This window comes from Plecotus auritus (genome assembly GCF_963455305.1).
Source record: "Plecotus auritus genome assembly, chromosome: 6".
Lineage (NCBI taxonomy): Eukaryota > Metazoa > Chordata > Mammalia > Chiroptera > Vespertilionidae > Plecotus > Plecotus auritus.
In genome coordinates, this window is record NC_137773.1 from 128,175,839 (window position 1) to 128,195,364 (window position 19,526).

The 19,526-nt window shown below is 40.7% G+C and overlaps 1 protein-coding gene across 1 annotated transcript in view; it reads right to left on the bottom strand.

Annotated features, from left to right (window-relative positions):
* Nucleotides 1–19,526, bottom strand: part of PTPRG (protein tyrosine phosphatase receptor type G) — a 696,636-nt gene that overhangs the window by 522,325 nt on the left and 154,785 nt on the right. The gene's annotated exons all lie outside the window — the stretch shown is intronic.

Consider the following 19,526-nt stretch of genomic DNA (forward strand, 5'->3'; position numbering starts at 1 on the left):
TTACTTTCAATCTGACAATTGCACCATTTGAATCCTTAATAATCAACAGAACTGGCAAATACAGATCATACGGGTCCCCGACTGCATTCTGGTGGCCACCAGGCTCAATACTGCCATTAACCCAGAAGTTTTGTTTCACCCACTGTACGTGTCTGCATGTGTGTTTAATTAATTGCCAACATGGAAAAATCCAGGCGGGAGCTCCAATATCTGTATTTTTTTTAATAGGAGGTGTACTTTGTTCCCAAATAGCACCAAGATGCCAGGTGAATAATGACTAGCTTTTTAGAGAAGAATCATAGACCCACCCAGTCACATTTGATCATTTTTATTTCCTGTCTAGTCCTTATGACCATCTAAGTTTGCCACCCATGACCTGGCTCAATAATAAATTTCTTACTAAATCAAGTATGCCTATGAGGTAGGCACTATTAACATATCGTCAATACAAGGGCTCATATAATTCTCCCAATAATCTTGTGGGTTAGGTACAATTATTCAGAAATGGTATATAACCTGCCCAAGAATACACAGGCGAAACTATGTATATTACTCTCAAACCTAGATAATTGAAACCATAGTAAAACTATTCTTCATGAATTTCAATTTTATGAATTATAAAAATATCTGTGTTAATAGCTACTCCACCTGCTCTAAAGTAACCGTCACAAGTGAAAACCAGTTTATATGTAGGCCTCAGAAAACTAATAACATAACAAATTCAAATCTACTCTTCCCAACACTATTGGCAATTGTCTAATATAAAACCATGTTATAATAGTCCTAACAGGAAAATAGAGTGATTTTTCTAACATGATGTGGAGAACACCCAATTACAATGATACAAACATTGGTTATTGTCTATAAAAAAGAAAGTAACTTCAAGACAAAATATTAACTTACAACTGGAGTTAGGGAAACAACATGATACATTGATTAATAAATTCTCTGTGTCTTCTCTTTAAGGTTTGTAATCGTGACTGCCCAATAAATTTTTATACCTGAGAAATAAAGAATAAGCTTTATAACTTGGGCTTCTTATACTACAGTTAAGACATTTACATGCTCATAGTCCCTGTGAAATACTGCATAAAAATATTTAATAAAATGGGTATTTTTTTTTACAGAACGAAAAGAAATGGACCCAAAAAAAACCCTACTTAAATGTTGTTGGGTGCCCATTTTAAAACCATGGCTCATCTACCAACCCCAGCAAAACGTGACAGCACTGAGCACGGAATTCACGTTTCAGAACTCGGATGTAGTGAGCATCTTGGTGACGAAAATACTAACGAAGATAATTCCCAAACCATAGTCACAAGCTGTAAGCCCTGGTTTGGGGTCACATACAAAGAGCACTCCAACCATCACACCCCTTCCTTGGCTCAAGATACCAAGCACAACTGTGGATAGAGCTGAGTGGCTCAGTGAACCCATAAACCTGAGACTTCTAGGACCGACTAGGGACACCACTGTGAGGGGTGACACGAGTGGAGCCACGTTACAAAAGAGCCGGAGGAGCCATTTCAGAGGGACTGCCCTGCACACCATGTTTTCTTTACCTTCCTAACTGGACCAAACCACCAACACTTCCAGTCAGTAAAAATGACAACACAGTGTCTGTAAGAACAGTGGGCTTTGCTGATGACCAAATTTAACCAATCAATGAAGTGCAAGTGTAGCCTTTGGAATCTCAAGGCAGTCTATGAAGTACAGATCTATCCTTAACTCATCTAGCACCAATGAACTCTTTAAAATATATATATATATATACACACACACACATACATATATATATATATATACACACACACACACACACACACATATATGTATGTGTGTATATATATATACATACACACACACACACGTATACATATATTTTTCTTATTTCAGAGAGGAATGGAGAGGGAGAACAAAATAGAAATATCAATGATGAAAGAGAATCATTGATTGGCTGCCTCCTGCATGCCCCCTACTGGGGGGGATCTCGCAACCCGGGCATGTGCCCTTGACCCAAATCGAACCCAGGACCCTTCAGTCCCCAGACCAACACTTTATCTACTGAGCCAAACCAGCTAGGGCAACACCAATGAACTCTTCGTTAAAAAACTTATATCATCTTCCTCCTCTTTTTCCAGAAAAACCCTGAGTCCCTATCCTATGGGGAATGTGAGGTACCACTATTTGGGCTTCTGCCTGAATCTGTACTTTCTGAATTTCAATTCCTTTGATTTCAAATAAACTAATTTTGTTCAATTATTGCCTCCTAGATTTTTAGGTTGACACAACTTAAATCCTGGCCACCTGGTGACCTATAATTGTCTATTTATTCCCCAAAACTCTGTGGGTTTGGTCAGCAAAGCATCTACACCTTCACACATAGTAGTTCCTAACTCCTTCTGGCCAGAAAAAGAATTCCGAGGGAGTTTGGTAAGATTTACGCAAGTATTCATGTTCTCTCCAAGTTTGGATGTTACTGCACCAAGGCATTCAGGAGCCTTCACCCCACATGGCTCCTGTCCTCTCAGACCTTCAGGCCACGAGGCGGGTCACCCAATAACTACATAAATTATCATTTGTACACATGGTGAAACGCACATGACAATTACCAGTAAATGAAGCAAACATGACAGAGCCACAGAGAATACAGTAAGGAAGAAATGTACTTGGAGACAGCAGTCAGGGCAGGAGATGTCATTCTGGTTGGAAGCACTGGCAGGATGAGAGGACAGAGTGAGTGCAAGACGAGAGGACAGCAGGTGTGAGGATGTCGAGGCAGGAAAGGTGTGGCATCAGGAGGCCACCTGGGGAGGCGTGGTGAGCTGCTTGGTGGAGAAGAGAGGCTGAAAAGGAACAGGGGCTGGATCCTGCAGGACTTTCAGGCTTTGACATGAACTTGCCGGACTCCAAGAGGAGCCAGGTCCAGTTTCTGCTTTCCTTTAAAACCGCTTTATTGAGATGTAATAGTTTGTAGCAGGAGTCCTCAAACTTTTTAAACGGGGGGCCAGTTCACTGTCCCTCAGACCATTGGAGGGCCGGACTATAGTTTAAAAAAAAAAAAAACTATGAACAAATTCCTATGCGCACTGCGGGCCCAGGACGAGTCGGCTGCTAAGCAGGACAGGCAGAGGCACCCGGCGGGCCGGATAAATGTCCTCGCGGGCCGCATGTGGCCCACAGGCCGTAGTTTGAGGACGCCTGGATAATTACAGAGTTGTGCAACCATAACAGCAATCTAATTTTAGGACACTTGTATCAAAGTATGCTTTAAAAAGGTGATCTGCTAACGAAGGCAACAGACTGGAGGGAGGCAGGCGAGAGCCAAAAACTGTGGCCGCAGGGTGAGACCAGACAAATCATTCATTAAATGTGTACTTGCAACTGTGTGCAGGCAGCCCATGCTCCTGTAGGCAAATTTTGGAGAGCAAACTCTCTCCTGACATTTACCTGACTAACTGCCTACCCATCTCGGGTTTTTTTGGTTTTATTTGCTATTATTTTCTGCCATTTCCCTTTTGCCCTTTATCTCCTGAATTAGGATTTTTACTAATTATACCAGGCAATTAATTGCTTATATATGTCAATAAAAATTAAAAAAAAGTTGATGAGAGGAAAGCAAGATACAACTATTGGCAAACAAAATGAGGAGAAAAGTGCAAAAAAAAAAAAACACCACACACACACATTATCACTATACTTTCTGTTAGAGCTATGCAGTGCATAAAACTATACCCTCAATATTATACAAGAAAAAAACTACCTACCTGTATAATACCTACTATGGATGTTGGAGGAGATTAGGTAGGGGATTATTTTAATAACAATTTTTTCATTGTTTAAATAAAGACATACATGTGGACGGCTTTAAACTCAACTTGGTTTTTCGTTGCCTCCCTAAATAATCTTTTATTTAAATAAAGAAAAAGAAACTCTTCCACAGGTAGCTGTGAGCAATGGAACAGTAAGTGACCTAAGTAAAGCGGAATTAATAAATTAAATCTACAGCAATTCATGTATGAATGATGACAAAGAGTTTGTCTTTAGTAACTCTTCAGAGCTGTCTCTAATAATGAAAATATATTCAGAAACAAATATGCTTTGTGGCTGGTAGGGAAATAAATTACCAAATATCCCTCTCTCTGTAATTCCATGTCCATAGGACCAATTCTCCCTCCTGACACTCGGAAAACAGGCCTCCCATAGGCTTTGTCTGATTCAATCAGTGCAGACCTGTCCGAAATCTAAAAGAAAAAAATAATAATAACCCAAGGAATTGGATAGCATTGCCCAGGCAACCACTTTCATGTTGCTGGTGAGAATACCCCAGGGCTCCAAGTTCATTTCTGTTATCTCCATTTTCATTAGGTGCTAGTTTCCCTTTCTTTCCAGAAAGCATGAGGTTTGCTTGGTTCTCTTTGGTTGTAGACAGAGACCTTCAGAAGAAAGAGCTTGCACTCTGCCTTGAAGAGGAATTATTCTCCTGAAATAACTGATGCAAGTCTCAACAAGAATAACTTAAAAGAGCTATTAGAATCTTAACCACAATGATGTAATTAAAAACTCTAACTGCACACAAACTTTCACCAGGTCACATCAAGATGGCCAAATTAAACTAATTATTGGGGATGTGTGTGTGTGTGTTTGTGTGGTGGTAGTGGGGGGCGGGGTTCTTTTTTGGAAAAAGAGCTATTTAACCAAAAGTCTTCTCCTGACAAAGAAATGGGAGCTATTAAATACAAAGAGTTGACTTCTTTTTCCATTTTTGGTTGTGCTTTTTCTAAAACCTTCGCTGACTCTGACCAATTACACCGAAAAACACATTTGAAGAGTCAAATGGAAAAGCAGTTTTATGACTTTAGAAAGCGCAAACCCAAAATTGAAAGTTTCAGTTCAATTTTCCTTTTTGTTCCTCTCACTGTTTGTTTACAAGAATCTGAATGAAATCAGCTGCAAGGAGACATTTCAACTCTGAATTTAACTCCTTTTATGACTACAGCGCAAACCGGGGATCAGAAGAGGAATGAAAAGACTTTCCTTTATTTTTATAAATACAGTGACCGCTGAAAGGAAATTTTGTATTTTTCAAAGCTTCCCTCTCAGGTGAAATTGAATGAAACAAATTGTTGGTCTGGTTTTTAAACAGCGGATGAGAGAGATACAGCATCTGCAGTGCATCCTCTGGAACAAATCAGTACAGCACGGGTACCAAGCTATAGGACCACGGACTGCAGAAATCCTGAGCGAATTCTGAAAATACACTCTTAAAATATTAGTTACAAAGGCTTATGAAACGCATTTGCTCTTACAGATCAACTCTGTGTAATCAGTGAGTGTTAAGTGGAAAGGGGGGAAATATGAAGGGCTTTGGAAGCAGGGGAAACCTCAGTCTTTCTTTCGGGCGTGGCCATGTTCAGGCTAATCCATTCTTTGGTATTTAACATAAGGGAATCAAAAAGGCTGCAGCTATACCCTGGCCACTGTGGCTCATTTGTTTGGGCGTCGTCTCCTGCTCCAAAGGTTGCTGATTCGATTCCTGATCAGGACACATGCCGGGTTGTGGGCTTGATCCTGGGGGTGGTGGAGGAGGCAGCGGATCGACGTTTTGTTCTCACGTGGATATTTCTCTCTCTCCCTTCCTCTCTCTCTAAAAATCAATAAACTGTTCTTTTAAAAAAAATAGCTGCAGATTTTAGGTGTGTTAGAAATCATGCATGATATTTGAAGCTTATTTGGGAATCAATATTTCAGAAAAAGAAAAAGCACTCTGTGAAATTCACTTAGAAATGCCCCTTCACTCTGCAGGGGAGAGGACTCGAATAGAAGTGCTCAAACCACAGACAAAACAGTGGATGGAATAAAGAAATGAAGCTAAAGAAATTGTGGCAGAAACAAAGATTTTTCTTTTTTAAATAAATGTTTCAGGATGAAGTAGGGATGCTTTTTAAACTCTCTCTCTCAATGTCAAATAAATAAATTCATTCCTAAAATTCCTCCTGCCCTGCTTTACTTTCTACATTTAACAAAAAAAAAATTAATAACGATGCTGAAGATAGCTAGTATTTCTTTAGCACTTACTATGGGCAGAGCTCTCCAGCGGGATTATCTCATTTCGTCCTCACCAGAATGCGGAGGGGTAAATAAGTCCTCGCAGCACTCCCAGTTCCCCAGGCAGAGCAGATAACTGAGCACCTGTCCCAGTCCCGTTCCATGGTACATGACAGAGAAAGGAAGGCTCTAGAACGTCCAGAGTCTGCAATATGGAAATGGATGGCGCAATATAGGTTCTTTTAAAAACATACATAAAGGCCCAAATATAAAATGTTGCCACAGAATATATTTGCACTGATTCAAAGGGACCTTTGCACCAGGACTCCTATGGACGATTTTAATTTCACTTATTCCGTCTCAAGGACCCCACTAGGCACTTAGATGTCCAATCCTGTGCCCCAAAAGAAACAGGGTGCTTTCGATGGTCCTTTAAAGAGATTTCACACTGGAAAGATTCCCACTGTTAAACCTCTCTAGTTGCAACTAAAAATACTACAACAAAAAGTGATAATTCCTGAAAATTATTATATGGCTTGCAAAAGAGAATTCTAACACTACAGCCTACACAGGAAGGCATTACACTAACACCAACTAACTGCTGAGAAAATAATTCACTCTCTCTAAACAAAGGGAATGTTCCACGCGGGCACATGTTCACATCTGAGCTGAGAACTGGGGAGTTCAAGAGCCTTTAGAACTGCTCGGCCAATGCAGGAGCCTCCAGCCACAGGGCTACCCTGAGCTGAGATATGCTGTGAGTGTATAATACACACAGGATTTCAAATTCTTAGCAAGAAACATGAGTGTAAAATAGCTCATTAACATTTTTCATTTGAATTCCATGTTAATATCATTTTTGGACATACCGGATGAAGAAAAAAAAAAACGTAATCTCCAGGTTCCCGTCTGAAACACGTTACATTAGCACTATGGAGTCAGCTTCTTTGTCTCTTGGTGTGACATATTTCCCATCATGCTCTGGCCCAAGTATAAAATGTGACCTAGAATACTTCAGTGAAACCCTCCCTCTTCCTTCTGTCTACCCCTTCCCACAAACTAGGGGCTCAACTGCTTTTGTTTTCCCTCTTCTATACAAGAGACAAAAGCAGCAGGGAGAGGGGGTGTGTGTGTGGAGGTGGGAGGAGGGGGGCACTTTAATGGAGGCATATGGCCCGCTGGTCTCATCTCTTCATTGCTTCAGCTATGGAAATGGAAGGCTCATAAATCAACAGGAGGCCTAATGGCTGGGCACTGAAGAATGCAGGAACAACATCACAGTGTTCAGCATGCCATTCTATTCTTCAGAGGGGACCCAGTTAAGGGGCCACAGCATATGCAGAGAACAGTTTGATTTTAGACATTACTATCTCTGGAAAACAAAACCAAATAAATCACTATGTTGAACCTGAAAATACAGTTCCCCTCCTCGCAATGATGGTGAACATTTTCCAGGTAACATGACTTTAGGACCTTTCCCAAATTTTATACCCAATGGCAAACATTCGAAGAGGTCTAAGCATTCTAGGGGTGCCCAGTTCCCCACAACCACTCTTTCTAACCCCGTGCCTGCTCTCTGAGAGGACAGGACAGGCCCTGGAGCACAAGGCTCCAGACCCAAATGACTGATACCATGCTGGTACAGCAATATACCCTGAGATCATGACTTTTAGTCTACAGTGAGTCTCCGGCATACATCTTTTTTAAACTCCTTCTGGGATCAGATGCAGGTGGTCAACAGGCCACATTCTGAGCAACACTAATTTGCTCAAATCATCAATAATGAAATTCCACAGTTAATGGAAGACAAGGAAAATAAAAATCTTTTATAGAACAAGTTTAGAAAATATTTTAATTAAGCCCTCTAAACTGATGCGTCTGCAGAAAGACTGGCGATAAAAAGGTGTGTTTTGCATTTCTTTCTGCTCGGGGTTTTGAAGGTCATGGGACTCACAACAGATGTGGCCTTGTTTGAACCATAAAGGTCTGCATGGCTCATCACAGTTAGTGTAAAAGCCTAACAGCTGAGGCACTGTGGCTGCAACAGTTGGTGGGCTCCAGCCCAGCGGGATAAGCCCCAGGCTCCGCCTATACAGACTGTATCCCTGGCAGGCCAGCTGCCCAGGGGTGGGACCAGCAACTTCCATACCTCCACCACCACCCCCACCCCCTGGTGGTTGCAAACCCCATTCCATCCAAGAAGCCACTGCAGACCTAAGGAAGAGCCATCTAAACATATTTAAACAGCACAACAAGATGCACCATCATTTTGCTGGAACAAATGAATAATGAACCATTACTGTGCTGGCAACAATCTTGGGGCCATGAAGCTGATCAATAATCATATCACACATGTACACATTTCCACTATAAATTCTTTTTTTAATAGCATTTACTGCTTTTTCTGATTATAAAAGCAATAAATATTCGTGGTACAAGTCCATTAGGTAAAGTACATTAATGAGCGGAGTACATTAAGTAGACAGGAGAGTACATAACAAGCATAAAAAAGAAAATAAAAATAACCATAAGCACTGTTTAAATGTGGGTGTATTTTCTTCCTCTGTTCCAATAATCAATGGGGTCTTTTTTTTAATGGATGGTGAATCTTTCAAAAAGGAGTCTGTGTTTAACTGCATTAATTCTCAAAGTGGAAGAATGTGCAAGAGTAAAGCTCATTTCCATAAAAATTAAAAAGTGCCATCACTAACAGGCTATGGGACTTTGCCCAAGTCCAACTGTTTGTAAAAATCAGGGACTGGGGAAATGACTGCATGGTCACTTCCAGTTCTGACATGGTCTAATGTGAACAACTCTGCATCTCCCGTTGAGCATCCATCAGCCAAGACCCCATAAACATGGCATGGCATGGCAATCAGTTGTCAGCATCTGACAACATGTGACTATCCAGACTTTAGTATTCTCTTTAAAAAATTCTAATATCAAGCCATACAGAACCATATGGCAACAATTGGCTCCAGATGCACAGTTTGGGTCACCTTCACTCAATATAAACTTTAACACTGTCCCTACCAGCCACTAATCTGTCCCCACCTGAGATGCCAGGTAACAGTTGTCAGCTGTCCCTGCTCCTATGCTTAACTTTATAAGATGTCTCAGTTACTTAAGGTGTGCCCCCTGTTCCTCTTAAATAAGAGGGTCTGCAAATCCTCTAGAAAACATCTGCTAAGTAAAATAACAAGATTGTGTGTGTGTGTGTGTGTGTGTGTGTGTGTGAGAGTGTGTGTGTGTCTGTGTGTGTGTACTAGAGGCCCGGTGCACGAATTTGTGCACGGGTGGGGTCCAGCCTGGGGGAGGGGCCGTGGGAGGTGGGCTGGCCTGACTTGCCCCTGATTGGGGGTGGGGGGAGACTGATCAGGGGCTGGGCCAGCTGGGGGGAGGGGACATGGGAGGTTGACTGGCTATTCCCGCCCCCATCCAGTCATAGTGACCAGTCGTTTCAGTTGATCCGGTCATTTGGGTCACTTGGCTTTTATATATATAGATATGTATATATGTGTATATATATATATATATATATATATATATATATATATATATATATGTGTATATATGTATATGTGTATATATACTATATATACCCTAGAAATAATCTTAATTGAAAACTTACTATATGCTGGTCACCATTTTAATCCTTTAATGTAATCTTTTAATCTTCACTACATCCCTACAAAGCAAACACCACTGTTTGACCCAATTGTAGGTGATGAACCCATTTCGAGGTTCACTGCTTTGCTCAACGTCACATAGGGAGTCCTGTCCAAGCTCAGAGCATCAAAGTCAGTACGTAGGTCAGGACTCGGTATATAACCCCTTCTTCTCCAGTCATCCATCCCTAGACAGCTTAGACAGGCATGCACTCCAACAGGATGAAAAGAAGTGAGGACTGGGGTAGGACCAAAAATGCCAAATGTCAATAGAGAAGAAAAGCAAAGAAAATATCACCAATAGTTCAACTGCAAGTTTGTAAAATGATTCACCTTGGAGACAGGTAGATCAGCTGTCGACATTAGCCGAAAGCAATACCATAAAGTAGATAAAAAGCAGCAATTATCAGTCTCCATGAAACTTCACAGACTGCTGATAAGAAAAATGATCCCAAACAAGAAATAAGGTCAAGAGAATGCAGCATTTCCTCTCAACACCATATTGGGGTCAAATTTAACAAAGTCAACCAAAAATTACTTAATTGCCTAGGGCAAGGCACCATAGTTTGAGTTGCTATTCACTAAGATTAAATGCCAGACTTTAGTGAAATTAATCGTTAACCTGTATACTTGTGTCCAGTTTTAAAAAAGAAAAATGGGTTACGTTTTTACAACTCTGCAGGCTATTAACCAGTGTTGGATCTAACCTAGCAATCATATTCTGGCATACCTTATTAGCTACAAACACCCAGTTCTTCAAACCAGCTTTACCATATTATTATTATTTGCCTCTTTAATGATTTGAATTTGATATGTATTGTTTGTGAAGCGTCACTAATTTTGTGAAAATTACGATTTTGCCTACAATGACTTGAACCCCTCTCCTGAACATTGGGCTCCAGGCCTATCCCTCTCCTCTTTCCCATTTTCAAATTACTGCACTAAGAAACATGCCACAGAAAATGAAACCTGAATTCTATAGCTCAATCTTAATGAATGGGAAAAGCTTAACGCATCACTAACTCAGGGGAACAATCTAATATAGAAGATTTCTGGGGTTGCCAATATGCAATAATAACAACCGTTAATGCTGAAAATTCAGGCATCTAAACAAGCCGTTCAGAAGGCAGGCGTTAAAGGAGATACAATACAACCATCAGTCTCTAGTGGATTACAGAATAGCCGCATCCTCTATAGGAAAGGACCTGCTTATTGGGCTTTCCATTTAATGATAGTATATTCCCATTATAAAAATCCTTAGTACAGGAAGATTTGGTAATATATTCCCCAAACATTATGCATTCAATTCTTCCAGTTACACTCTAACATCTGAATCCCATATGTTTTCAACCATTAACCCATGCACATTTCCACCCATGGTGAAAAAACATCCACCATATCACAAATCAAGAAATTCTTGCACTTAAAGGGAGAGTAACAGCAGACAGCAGGAGGCCCAGAGCCCAGAAGACAATGTGGTTACAAAGAAACCACCGAAATATCACTCAGCGAAAGCTGGAAGATAAGAACAGAAGCTCCTCTCAGATTTACGTTGCAAGGTCACACAGCATGATGATTCACTGGACATATTTAAACTAGAGAGGTTATAGATTAAATGTGTGGGCAAGGTCCGTCCTCCACCCATCCCAACCCGTCATAAACTTCTGTCTCTTCTCCAGCTAAAACTAAAACTCAGCAGTGCCAATTTGAAACCAGAATGAAAAATGCCCGGTTGCTCAGTTGGTTGGAGCATAGTCCCATATACCAAAAGGTTGTGGGTTCAATTCGATTCCTGGTCAGGGCACATACCTAGGTTGCGGGTTCAATCCTTGGTCGGGATGCTAGGGGAGGCAACCAATCGATGTTTCTCTCTCACATCAATGTTTCTTTCTCTCTCTCTTTTTCACTCCATCAAATTAATAAAAAACCATATCCTCCTCAGGTGGGAATTAAAAAAAAAAAAAATAGAAAAGCACCCAGGCCCTAACCAGTTTGGCTCAGTGGATAGAGCGTCGGCCTGCGGACTCAAGGGTCCCAGGTTCGATTCCGGTCAAGGGCATGTACCTTGGTTGCGGGCACATCCCCAGTGGGGAGTGTGCAGGAGGCAGCTGATCGATGTTTCTCTCTCATCGATGTTTCTAACTCTCTATCCCTCTCCCTTCCTCTCTGTAAAAAGTCAATAAAATATATTTTTTAAAAAAAGAAAGAAAAGCACCCAGCATGTTGCCACCATGTGCTTATCCTAAATCCAAGGCAGATATCTGCCCAATTTGACAGCACTCTCCTGCTGAGCCAGGCCTTGTCCTCTCAATGCTGCTCAAACTTGGATTCCAGAAAGAGGATAAAATAAAACAGATTACAAGCAAACATCACCAGGCTGTGGAACTGATCCTCAGGATAAAATGTGTAACATTAAAGTGAAGACTTCTCAGGGGCACTGAGTTCGTTTGTACCGAACACTCCAAACAACCACCACCACAAATCATAAAGTGGGGGGTATGAGAATCAAATATTCAAAAGGCAAGAATAGAGTGTGAGGAATCCCTCTACCCAATTTTAAAATGTGTTGTAAAACTGCAGTAATCAAGAGTGTGCTGTGTAGCATACAGAAAGAAACCCAGATCAATGGAACAGAACAGAGTTCAGAAAGAGACCGACACAGTACAGCCAACTGAGTTGTGACAAAGGTACAAAAGCAATTCAATGGAGGAAGGACAATCTTTCAAAAAAAAAAAAAAAAATGGTGCTCTGTAGAGCAAGTGGATATGGGGGGGGGGGGGGGTTGGGGAGGAAGAAACAGAATCTTTGCCTATAACTCATGCCTTATACAAATATTAATGAAAAATGGCTCATAAATTTAAATGTAAAATGGGAAGCTATAAAACTTTTAGGGACTAGAAAAGGAGAAAATCTGCTGGACCGGAGGCTTGGTCAAGGGTTCTTAGCCCTGACATCAAAGGCATGATCCAGGAAAGAAGTGAATAAATGAGACTTCATGTAAATTAAGTACTTTTTATAAGTGGCCTTGTTGGGAGGATGAGGGGGCAAACTACAGAATAAGAAAACATCTGCAAAGCGCATATCCGACAGGGGACTACTATCTAGATTGCATGGAGAACTCTCAAAACCCAACAGTAAAAAAACACACAATCTAATTAGAAAGTGAGCTAGGGACGAAAAGAGCCACTTTACCAGCGAGGACTGCCAGGGAAGGCTGCTCAACACCATTAGCCATGAGGGAGGTGCACCTGCGCCCACACACCTTATCAGAACGGCTCCAAAAGCACAGACACCCAGAGCATGGGGACGCAGAGAGGCTGGTCTCACGCATGGCGGTCGAGACGGGAATTCTGGAAATGGCATGAGAATTCTGGAAGCCAGTTCGGCAGTTTCTTAAGAAAATCAAACACATTTACCATATGACACAGTAAGCATACTCCAAGGTATTTATCCCAGAAAAGTACAAACTAATGTCCACACCAAAACCTGTACACGACTGCCAATAATTGACTGTTTTGAAGCAACCAGGAACTGGGGAAAAAACAAAACCTCACTCAGTAGGTGAATGGTGAAGGAACCCTGGGGCAGCCAGGCCCTGGAACACGACTCTGCAGGGAGGGTGAGCTAGCTGCCGGTGACACAACCTGGAGGACACCAGGGACAAAAGCCAACCTCGAAAGGTCACGTACTGTGTCATTCCATGCATGGAACATTCTCGAAATGACACAGGTGTACAGGCATACAACAGACTAGTGGATGTCCAGAACTGAGGAAGGTGGGAGGAGGCATGTGGCTGAAAAGGGGCAGAATGTGGGCAATCTCTGTGGTGATGAGATCAGGCTGTATCTTGATTTCAGTGGTTGGCTACACCAGTCTGCACATGTGATGCAATGGCCGAGAACTGTACAGACACCTTGGACCGAAGTCAAACTCCTGGCTTTGATACAGCACTATAAGAATGGAAGATGAAAGCAGTGAAGAAAACTGGGTAAACGGTACTTGGACCTCTCTGTACTATTTTGCACCTTTCTGTGAATCTACAATTATTTTAGAATTAAAAGTTAAAACAGGAGAACCTCTGACACCCTAAGAATGGCCACGTTTGTTTTTTTGTTTGTTTGTTGTTGTTTTTTTGCTTTCTAGCCAATTCATTTTGATAACTCCACATAAAAATAAGGAAATCATAACGGGAAAAATGCTTCTTTAAAAACAATAAGACCATTAGAGTCTTCCCTTTTCTTGTTCTCCCCCAAATTTAACAATAGCAATATTGGGGAGGGGCTGCACAGAACAAGAATCTTAGCAACTTCTTGGGAAGGTTTCTCACAGACAATATGACCGTGAAAGTTAATGGTGTTGTATCAGGAAAAAAAAAAAATAGAAAAGCCACCATTAGTTTAAGTTTGTCATTTCCTGTCGATCATCTGATAAAATACTGGGAAATAAAACAAAAGTTTGTTAACACATTACCAGGCCTTTAAACAATGTAGCAATTAAGGGATGGATTATGTAATTTCTGAAACAAAGACATTTTCTGAAAAGAAAGGAGAAAGGAAATACTAGTAAGCACATTCCTAAATATTTGGCCTAGGTTGAATACCAAATAGTTCTAACCCAGAAACAAGTTATAAAACCAACTCCTTCAAATTAATCATCCACATGTCCTCCCCACAAGCCCACTACCCAAGTTACATTTCTCTCTCAAATCATTCCAAATGAAGCATTACTGTCATAACTGTACAAAGTGCGCTGGCACCTTTAAACCATTTTTAAGACCAGAAAAGAAAACATTTATTCATATACTCATGATTAAATAACTGTGTATTAGGCATCTGTTGTGTCACAGAGTACAATAAATCTTTTTTTATAAAAGCAATCTGTTTAAGTTTAAAATTTTAGCCAAAATTAACAGACTTAACATTTAAAAATTGACCATTATTAATTCCCCAATTATACTCATAGTTTCACTTTGAAGTTGTAGTAACAAAATTAAGGGAAAACGGGAATATAAATTTGATATTGATTTTCGTATTTCAAATATTTGCTTAGAATTTGAAACTTACAGGGGAGACTTCTGCATGGACAGATCTCCAAAAGCCCAGTTCAAAGTCCAGCAAGTGGGTGGGATGCCCACCCTGTATCTCTTCTCCACCCTCACCAGCTGCTTCCTCCTCCCCATGGGAACCCACACTCTGCGGATTCTCCCTCCACCACTCAGCTGTGAGCCTCAATCAGGCTGTGCCTCAATTCACAGCACCCACTAAGTGGTCCAGACTGGTCTAACCCCCTTTCTGCTGGTCTGGACCTGACACTTTATGTGGCTCCATTTTGCCACCTTGAGGAGAACCACAATGACAAATCTGACACACAGATGACAGGGCAGACAATGGCAAACAGCCAAAGTTCCCAATAAAGTTGGTTGGCCACTGATTACCTGGAAGTCCACTACCTCTGGGTCTCTATTAGAGACTATAACACTTCTTTTTCCTCACTGCTCAGAGATGCGTCTCTCCTCAGTTGCAGCTCAGAGCATCTTAAGTGATACATGGATGTTACTCATATGGCAGCCTGACCCAGGGGATGGCCCCTTAGGTTCCTAAGGAAATCAAGTCCTCCAAGCAATTCCTGATTTAGAAAGCATATAGGACATAGTGTTAAACATGAGAAATAAAACACAAAATTTGTCCTAAAATATAATGCTCATCATCTTTATTTTTAATGATTGCATAATATTCCATTATATAGATTGCTGAGCACTATCATCAGCTGATATGGTTACTTTGTGTGAGTTAGAGAACGTGTCTCTTCTGCACCACAGTTCTTGGCAATCTGCCAGAATAAAGACCTAATAACTTTACTCATCTATTACATAGAGCTTCTGTAGTAAATGGCACATCCCTGAGTTTGTAGACATCTCTACAGCTGAAGACAACTCTAAACCAAACTTCTAGGAAGCACCTGCCTCCTTAAACTCATCAAATCTCAAATGATTAGCGAACAATCAAATCTGGGGACACTCTATTACTTAAAGCACCAAATAATTCAGGCTGCAATTCTAATGTGGGCATCCAACTGGAACAGTAACCAAAGCGCCACGAGTCCCAGAGAGTAGCCAGTGACCAGGAACAAAAATGTACAATTCCAGCGAGGAAAGAATCAAGACCTAAGGGTAATATTTGGTGCATATATATTATGCTTGGCTGGTTTGCAATGTAATTGAAAGACAAGAAGTTAAGCAGCCCTAGCCTGACCCAGGTTTCTAAGGTTTGGCTCAATGGATAGAGCATCAGCCTGCAGATTTAAGGGTCCAGGGTTTGATTCCGGTCAAGGACACATGCCCGGGTTGTGGTCTCGATCCCCAGTAAGGGGGTGTGCAGGAGGCAGCTGATCAATGAACCTCTCTCATCATTGATGTTTCTAAGTCTCTCTCCCTCCCTCTCTCTTCCTCTCTGAAATCAATTTAAAAAAATATTTTTAAAAAGAAGTTAAGCAGATGGCATAATACTCTGTATACAGAGAACCCTAAAGGTTCACCAGAAAACTACTAGCAATGATAAATGAGTTGCATTTTTATATACCAATAATGAACTATTAGAAAAAGAAACTAAGAAAACAATCCCAATTGCATCAAAAAAATAAAATACCTAGGAATAAACTTAACCAAGGATGTATAAAACCTATACTCGGAAAGTTACAAGACATTGAAGAAAGAAACTGAAGAAGACACAAATAAGTAGAAGCATATACCATGTTCATGGATAGGAAGAATTAACATCATTAAAATGTCCATACTACCTAAAGCAATCTATATATTCAACAAAATTCCTATCAAAATATTAATTGCATATTTCACAATTCTAGAACAAATATTCCAAAAATGTGTATGGACCCCCCCAAAAAAAAATAGCTACACTGATCTAGAGAAAGAATAAAGTTGAAAGAATCACGCTACCTAATATCAAACTATACTACAAGACCATAGTAATCAAAACAGCATGATACTGACATAAAAACAGACATATAGCTCAATAGAACAGAATAGAGAGCCCAGAAATAAACCCACACCTTTATGTTCAATTAGTATTTGACAAAGAAGGCAAAAACATACAATGGGGTCAAAACAGTCTGCTCAATAAATGGTGTTCAGAAAATTGGACAGATACGTGCAAAAAAAAGTGAAAGTAGACAATCTTCTTATACAATACATAAGAATAAACTCAAAATGGATTAAAGACTAAAATGTTAGAAAATCATAAAAATCCTAGAAGAAAACATAAGCAGTAAAATCTTGGGCATTTTTCGTAGCAATATCTTTTCTGCTATATCTCCTCGGGCAAGGGAAACAATAAACAAATGGGACTACATCAAACTAAAAGGCTTTTGTATGGCAAACAAAACCATCAACAAAATGAAAAGACAGCCCACTGAATGGGAGAACATATTTGCCAATGATATATCTAATAAGGGGTTAATATCGAAAATTTATAAAGAACTCGAACAACACAACACCAAAAAAAAATCTGATTAAAAAATGGGCAAAGGACCTGAATAGACACTTCTCCAAAGAGGATATACAGATGGCCAAGAGACATATGAAAATATGCTCAACATCATTAACCATCAGAGAAATGCAAGTTAAAACCACAATGAGATATTACCTCACACCTGTCAGAATGGCTATCATCAAAAAATCAACAACAAGCATTGGAGAGGATGTGAGAAAAGGGAGCCCTCGTGCTCTGTTGGAGGGAATGCAGATTGGTGCGACCACTATGGAAAACAGTATGGAGTTTCTCAAAAATAAAAAAATGGAACTGCCTTATGACTCAGTGATTCCACTTCTGGGAATATACCTGAGAAAACCCGAAACACTGATTCAAAAAAGACCAAAAAAACGTATGCAGCCCACGTGTCCATTAGTAGATGAGTGAATAAAGAAGCTGTGGTACAGTTACACAAGGGAATACTATTTTGCTATTAAAAAGAACAAAATCTTACCTTTGTGACAGCAGGAATGGATCTGGAGAATATTATAAGTGAAATAAGCCAGACAGAGAAAGACACATACCATATTATTTCATTTACATGTGGGATCTAATGAACAAAATACACAAATAATCAAAATAGGAACAGACTCATAGATACAGAAAACAGACTGACAGGAGTGCGAGGGGCAGGTTTGCTGGATGAAATAGGTGAGGGGATTAAGCAAACAAACAAACAAAAAAACTCACAGACTCATAGACACAGACAATAGTATGGTTACCAGAGGAAAAGGGGGATGGGGAGATAGAAGAGGGTAAAGGGAGGATAAATGGTGATGGAAGAAGACTTGGGGTGGTAGAATACACAATACCATATACAGATGATGTATTATAGAATTGTACACCTGAAACCTATATAATGTTAATAACCATGTCACCCCAATAAATTCAATTTGAAAAAAGAAAACATACCTATTCCTCACAGTTTCTGTGTTTAAATAGGAGTTTTATCAGAGTTACATAATGTCATTATGTTTTCAAGGTGGCCCTTGCTGTTCAAGTTTAAGCATCATGCAAAGAACATGTGACTTTTTGAATAAAAATTGTGTTTGTATTTTTTTAAAAAAACTTTATCTCAGCCCTAACTGGTTTGGCTCAGTGGATAGAGTGTCAGCCTGCGGACTGAAGGGTCCCAGGTTCGGTTCCGGTCAATGGCATGTACCTTGGTTGCGGGCACATTCCCAGTAGGGGGTGTGCAAGAGGCAGCTGATCCATGTTTCGCTCTCATCGATGTTTCTAACTCTCTATCCCTCTCCCTTCCTCTCTGTAAAAAAATCAATAAAATATATTTTTAAAAAATTTGTATTTATCTCATACAAATCAAATTACTGCCGAATTATTTCATGTTTAAATGCATTTAATAAATTGTATTCAAGGGGGAAAAATTGCAAAACAGTGTTGAAGGAAATTAAAGCTCTAAATAAATGGAAAGACTTCACAAAATAAAAAGAAGTTAAATGATCCTGAGCCATCACCAGAGAAATATCTAAGTGCCTAGCAAATAGAATCCATAATAGAATAGGTCGACAGGTCGCTATGATGCACACTGACCACCAGGGGGCAGACGCTCAACGCAGCAGCTGCCCCCTGGTGGTTAGTGTACTCCCACTGCGGAAGCACCACTCAGCTGATAGATGGGCGCCAGAGGCGGGGCTCATGGCTGGCAAACGGCAGCTGTGGTGGCATGAGCCTCTCTGAGCTATGGTGGCGGCAGCGGGCGCAGTGGGGCCAGGATGAGCGGGAGTGGCGCGGCGCCTGGCCCGGGCTCAGATTCCTCCCCGGCTGCCTGCCACTTTGCACACTACTACATGCCTCGAGGGATGTCCAACTGCCAGTTTCGGGGTCCCGGATGTCGGTGTCCCAGATTGCAAGAGGGCGCAGGCCAGGCTGAGGTTCCCCACAGGTGCACGAATCCGTGCACCGGGCCTCTAGTAGAGAATAAATTAAAATTACAAGCAAGAACAGTGGACTTACAGAGAGCGCAGGTAAAATGCTTAAATAATGAAGGCCAACACAGCAGAAACAAGTGACAAATCAAATTGGCTAAGTGACAGCAACCAGTGTCTTACAACCAAGTACTTCAAAAGCCTCTTAATTGCATTTGCCAATGACTGAGATTAATCCACAAAAGAGACCAGCTTTAACCTTGCCTGGGAGCTTAGTTGGTTGGAACTTTGTCTAGTACACCGAAAGGTTTCGGGTTCGATTCCCTGTTGGGGCACATCTGGGAGGCAACTGATGAATGTTTCTTGCACATCAATGTTTC